Here is a 7,165-nt window from a genome sequence, read left to right on the forward strand (position 1 = left end):
GGCAATATTTTCTACTCTTGAAAAGAATCCATTTAACATGACCTTTTATTGTCACATATAAAAGGTGCGCAGAACGCTAAAGTAGTAAACCTATTTTTAAGAAATGAGACTCGTAAACTTAGTTGAAAAGTGATTTTGATTTGGAAAGTTTACCCAAGGAGTTTACTGATTTTAAACCTATCAACGCGTCCGAAAACAGTTTCAAAAATAACTTTTCCATAAAGTGATAAAGATTCCTAGTTACTATGCCAGGGTGCTTTCGCACTCCTCGAATAATTAAAACTAACCAAGTTTGTTTTAGAAAACTCAAGTTAAAAATCAAAACAACCTTTAAAGTATTTCTACAGATTTCAATATGTGAAACATTACTTTAACCGCGATCCTTACATTCTAACCTTTAAAAGATTTAGCCAGACATGGTAACACAAACAAACACAACGGTGTTAATCATGATGAAAAGTTTGTTTTAGAATGTGAGGCATAGAGAGCGAGTAAAGTGCGTAAAATAAATAAAGTAAAGCGAGTGTGGAAAATAAATAAACTAAACCGAGTGCGGAAAATAAATAAATTAAAGCGAGTGCGGAAAATAAATAATGTAAAAGCGATAAGGAAAATAAATAAAGTAAAGTGACTGTGGAAAATAAATAAAGTAAAGCGAGTGTGGAAAATAAATAAAGTAAAAGCGATAAGGAAAATAAATAAAGTAAAAGCGATGCGGGAAATAAATAAAGTAAAAGCGATGCGGGAAATAAATAAAATAAAAGCGATGCGGGAAATAAATAAATAAAGCGATAAATAAGAACCTGCTCCAAATGGAGACTTCGATTCTGGTACAAAAATAAACCTTTGACTCCTGAAGCTAAAGACGACAGCAACTCGAAGTGACCCAACTCAATCTCACAAAGGTGCGATAACCCCCCGACGTGACGGATTATCGCTATTACAAATGATAACTATATGCTTAGTGTTGTAAAACTAAGTTGGATGCTAGAAAATGAAATGAAATGAGCTATTTATAGAGATTCTCAGCAGTTTGTAAAGACCACGGTGCCCTCCATCTTCTCCTTAGTGGGACTTAGTGGGAACGTGATTTCCAAAGGTGGCGCCCGCCATCCCTTCATGGCGCCCGCCATCCCTTCATGGCGCCCGCCATGTGTGAAAATAGGGTGGATCATGGGAACGTGGCAGTTACCTCCTAGTTGAGGGCTGATGACTCATGGCTTCCCCAATAGCGGCCACCATGTGCAACGCCATATGTGTAATTTCTCCGAAAAACCCTAATTTTAGGTCTTTTTGCTTCATTTTTTCCAAAAGAGTCTGAAAGTGCTAAATATCTGAAAACAAGAGAAAAGAGAGAATAATACAAATAAAATGATAATAAAGTCCTAATAAACATGTGAAATCCGAGTCAAAAACATGGTGTAATTCGGTGTGATCACCTGGGCCCAAAACTGAGAAGACAGTCAGAGGTTTCCTCGGCCGCTTGAATTATATCTCAAGATTTATTTCCCACATGACTGCCACATATGCGCCTATATTCAAGATTCTTCGGAAAGATCAGTCTTGTGATTGGATCGAAGACTGCCAGAAAGCATTTGATAGTATCAAGGAATATCTGCTTGAGCCTCCGATTTTGTCTCCACCTTTTGAAGGAAGACCGTTGATCATGTATTTGACTGTGCTTGAAGATAGTATGGGTTTGTTCTTAGTCAGCAAGATGAGACTGGAAAGAAAGAATTTTCAATCTACTACCTCAGTAAGAAGTTCATCAACTGTGAGACTCGGTATTCTATGCTTGAGAAACCTTGTTGCGCATTGGCTTGGGCTGCTAAGCGTCTCTGTCAGTATATGTTGAATCATACCACTTGGTTGATATCCAAAATGGATCCGATCAAGTATATATTGAGAAGCCTTCTTTAACTGGGAGGATTTTTCGTTGGCAGATGTTGTTATCAGAGTATGATATCGAATATCGATCTCAGAAAGCAATCAAAGGTAGTATCTTGACTGACCATTTGGCTCACCAACCAATTGAAGATTACCAGTCAGTGCAGTATGATTTTCCTGATGAAGAGATTTTGTACTAGAAAATGAAAGATTGTGATGAACCATTGCTTGAAGAAGGGCCAGAACCTGGTTCCCATTGGGGCATGGTATTTGATGGAGCTGTTAATCAATATGGAAATGGCATTGGGGAAGTGATCATTACTCCTCAAGGCACACATCTACCATTTATAGCTAGATTGACTTTCAAGTGTACAGACAACATGGCAGAATATGAAGCTTGCATTATGGGACTTGAAGAGGCCATGAATCTCAAAATCAATTATTTGGATGTCTTTGGAGATTCAACTTTGGTTGTGAATCAAATCAAAGGGGAATGGGAGACGAATCAACCCGATTTGATACCATATAGAGATTATGCAAGGAGGATTTCAACTTTCTTTACAAAGGTTGAGTCTCATCATATCCCTCGAGATGAGAACCGGATGGCAGATGCTCTTGCAACATTGGCATTAATGGTTGTCGTAAAGTATTGGAATGAAGTTCCCAATTTTTCTGTAATGCGTCTTGATAGGCTAGCTCATGTGTTTGTTGTTGAAGAGATCAATGATGAGAAGCCATGGTATTACAACATCAAGTGTTTCCTCCAAAGTCAGATTTATCCGCCTAGGGCATCTTTGAAAGATAAGAAGACTTTGAGAAGATTATCTAGTAATTTCTACTTGAATGGTGATATACTGTACAAGAGAAACTTCGACATGGTTTTGCTGAGATGCGTGGATAGACACAAAGCAGACTTGTTGATGACTGAAGTGCATGAAGGTTCCTTTGGTACTCATCCAATGGACAAGCAATGGCAAATAAGATGTTACGAGCAGGTTACTATTGGCTGACAATGGAATCTGACTGTTGCAAATTTGTGAAGAAACGCCACAAGTGTCAAGTATATGCTGATAAGATTCATGTTCCTATGACACTATTGAATGTTATTTCTTCCCCATGGCCCTTCTCCATATGGGGAATTGATATGATTGGGACGATTGAGCCCAAAGCTTCGAATGGACGTCATTTCATTTTGGTAGCAATTGACTACTTCACAAAATGGGTTGAAGCGACATTGTATGTAAATGTAACCAAGGAAGTTGTTGTGAGGTTTATCAAGAATCAGATCATATGCTGTTATGGTATGCCAAGTAAGATCATTACTGATAATGGATCGAACTTGAATAATAATATGGTGGAAGCTCTTTGCAAAGACTTCAAGATTGCACACCATAATTCTTCTCCCTACAGACCCAAGATGAATGGGGTTGTTGAAGCTGCAAACAAGAACATTAAGAAGATCATTCAGAAGATGGTTGTCACGTACAAGGAATTGCATGAGATGCTCCCGTTTGCTTTGCATGGGTATCGTTCATCCGTCCGCACTTCAACAGGGGCAACCCCTTTCTCTCTTGTGTATGGTATGGAAGTAATACTCCCCGTAGAGGTTGAGATTCCTTCATTGCGTGTGCTCATGGAAGCCAAGTTGACTGAGGCTGAATGGTGTCAGACCAGGTTTGGTCAGCTGAATTTGATTGAAGAGAAGAGATTGATTGCCATGTGTCATAGTCAGTTATATCAGTAGAGGATGAATAAAGCTTTTGATGAGAAGGTCAAACCTCGTTTGTTCAGAGAAGGTGACCTTGTGCTCAAGAAGATTTTATCGTTCAAACCAGATTCTATGGGAAAATGGACTCCCAATTATGAAGGCCCATATGTTGTTAAGAGAGCCTTTTCAGTCGGTGCTTTGATTCTTAAAACTATGGATGGTGAAGAGTTCACTCGTCCTGTGAACGCAGATGCAGTCAAGAAATACTTCTCCTAAAAAAAGAAAAGAACAACTCGCTAAGTTGAAAACCCGAAAGGGAATCTTAGGCAAAAATGAGCGTCTCGGTGGATTGAAAACCCGAAAGGGTGATCCAGGAAAAAATTAGAGACATAAAAACAAAAAGAAATTTCCCGATAAGTTGAGTACCCCACCTTGGGGCAACTTATGCAAAAATTAGGGATTATGGCAAGTAACTACATGCTGCTGATCTTCCATTTTGGAGAACTTTGAGCATAAGGGTTGACATCAATTCATCATCCCAACAGCGGTCGAGAGCACAATGGATATCAAAGGATTGGTAGAAGGATTAAGGATCATTTGTATTCAATGTAGCCCTTTTCCATGTAAATTACCATTTTTCAACTTTATAAAAATCTATGGAGTCTTGTCATTTACAGACTACCATCCCATTAAATAAAGTTGAGCTTTTGTCCAATTGTTTCTACTCTTATTTACTTCAGCCAATAATTTAAATTTTATTATGATCATTTTAAAAATTTAAATTTTTTAATCAAAATCTTTTTCTTAAAAACATATAAAAAACAAGAATTTTTCAAGGCAATTTAAAAAAAAGAAGTATCAATAGCACTTCAAGAGCAATGAGTCCTTAAGTGCGAAATATCATAGGTCCCCCAAGCAGTTAACCCCTCGGGTATCCCTAGTTGTTTGTGTTGTTCCGGTCCCTCTGTGGAGTGTTAGTTCCCTAGCGGAGTTCCGATCCTTTTTCCCAGCTAAGTTGGTTGATTCAGTACCTTGCGGCGTGTTATTTCCCCGACGGTGTTTCTGTATTTCTCCGATAGGGTGGATCTTCAGCAGATTAAGATCTTTTCCCCAGTAGATCGCATTGGTTTCCCCACCAGTCACCATCCTACTCGCTCCCAGTTAGAGTTTCCTCCTGGTTTATGAGCAGCTATTTGTGTTTATCTTTTGCATGGTTGTCTCCCATTTAATATGGTGTTGACCTAAAATTCCTTGCAAGCTCGGTGATTTCGCCTCTCCTCAGTAGATCTCCTCCTTTGGCTAGATTTGAGCCTTTGGTTTGTGATTTCTCTGTTCTCCAGCAGTTGTCTCCCTCTTTTTGTGGATTGACCAGGGATTGTACCGATGATTCAAATTATTTGCGACACCTTTGTATCCTTTGTGATCATTTTGTCCGCATAATCATCATATATACATATGCATATACATTCATATAATTTCATAATTGCATATTTGCATATTTGATTAACTTGTTGATTTCAAATTCTCATTCTCTGTATGGCGGTACTTTATCCCCATACAAACTTCGGTGTCTGTCCTCCCTCAATTGTAGAGCGTCATCCCCTTTAGGCAGAAAGACTTTAACCTTTTCTTCTCTTCCCCATTGAGTTGTTCCTCGTGGATGATTATTACTTCAGCTTCCTTTCCAGTTGTTTATCTGGATGGAATCACTCTCCTTGAGTTATATCCTCATTGGATTGAGTCTTGATTGATTGTTTCTTTCTAGCTCTTACCTAGATAGATGCTTTAGGTCTCCTAAGTGCCTATTGCCCAGTAACTGGTAATATTCTTCTTAGTTTGCGGTTTGTTACTTCTTGCCCAATACCCGACAAAAGTACCCCTGTTTTTTCCTCAGAAGAGTCCCCAGTGGATCTTATTCCCCAGGAGGTATATCCTTGATATGCTCACCCTAACCGGTGACATATATCTTTCTCTCCCCTGCCCGAGTTTATCCTTGATTTGTTCATCCTAACCGATGATGGATATTCTCACCTTTGGTATTCTATCTAGTAAAAAGGTAGTTGTAATCCCTATTCTTGCTTCCCAGAGAGTTAATCCTTGATATGTTCATCCTAACCGATGACGAGTTTCCTTCTCTTTGCGGTCTTTTACCCAGTAACCGGTAGTTGTAAATCCTGCTCTTGTTCCCTCCGCATAGTTAATCCTTGATATGTTCATCTTATCCGGTGACGGATTTTCTATTTGTTGGTATTCTATCCAGTAACTGATAGATGTGATTCCTATTTTCTCCCCTTTCAAAGTCTATCCTTGATATGTTCATCCTAATCGGTGACAGATTTTCTCTTTGATGGTCTTCTATCCAGCATTCTATAGATGTAATTCCTACTTTTTGTTTAAATGGTTTATCCTTGATATGTTCATCTTAATCGATGACGGATATCCTCTTGACATTTCCCAGGAAAGTCTATCCTTGATATGTTCATCTTAACCGATGACGAATTTTCTTCCCTGTTGAGTTTATCCTTGATATGTTCATCCTAACCGATGCCGAATATTCTCACCCTTGGTCTTCTGCCCAGTAACTAGTAGTTGTAAATCCTATTTTCTGCAGTTCTTCCCAGCAAGGCTATTCTTACCCAGTAACCGGTATTGAATACTCCCTCATGTGGGTTCTCAGCGAGTCATCCTTGATATGTTCATCCTAACCGATGACGGATGTTCTCTCAGTCAGATCTTTATTATCTCCTCACCCAGTAACAGGTAGTAGATAATATATTTCTGCTCCTTATGTGTTGAAGTTTATTGTTTCCCCAGTTGAGTTGTGTGCATATTTCCTTAGTGAAATCGCTTTTTCCTGCATGATTCAAGTACTTAAGTTTTATCCTGACTTACTCGTATCCCCTGCATATGTTGTTGCTTCCCCGACTGAGTCTTTCCATTTTGTATGGAATTCCTCTAGCCCCCCAGCAATTTTAAGTCGTGGCCTGGCCTATGCATAGCTCTTTTTCCCCCCAGAGTCTCTATTTCCCTAGTGAGTTTTCCTTATGGAATACATTATACTCCTGCGTACTTTCGGTCTCTCTGATTTCTTTTCCTTTGTGGCCATATTTCCCCACAAAGCATTGATTTTTGCATTCATATCATTTGCATCATGAGGTCTCTTAGGGACCAAAATTTGTTTCTGTGTTGTTATTTAAGCCCTTTCTACTGAGTCGACATGAATATTTTAAACTCCGCCTCCTCAGTTAGAATGTCCATAAATAGGGGCATCTGTAAGACCCCAATTTTGATCCTAAGATCCCTCATGCAGTTTCATCATAAGCATTAGCATAGGGATCATACCTTGGCATCCTCCTTACCCCTCTTTCATTGGGTTTGTTTTGGGAGAGATCACCAAGCACTTTGTGATTATATCATACTTGTATATTATCACTTTTACTAACGAAAATACAAAAATATGTCTTTGCATTTGCCTAACTCTTTTGTAGGTAGGACATGATCTCCATTTGATCTATCAAGTCCATATCTAGGGCTTGAGACCCTTATGACAAAGATCACAACCATGAATTT

Source organism: Lathyrus oleraceus, chromosome 3 (assembly GCF_024323335.1).
Source record: "Lathyrus oleraceus cultivar Zhongwan6 chromosome 3, CAAS_Psat_ZW6_1.0, whole genome shotgun sequence".
Lineage (NCBI taxonomy): Eukaryota > Viridiplantae > Streptophyta > Magnoliopsida > Fabales > Fabaceae > Lathyrus > Lathyrus oleraceus.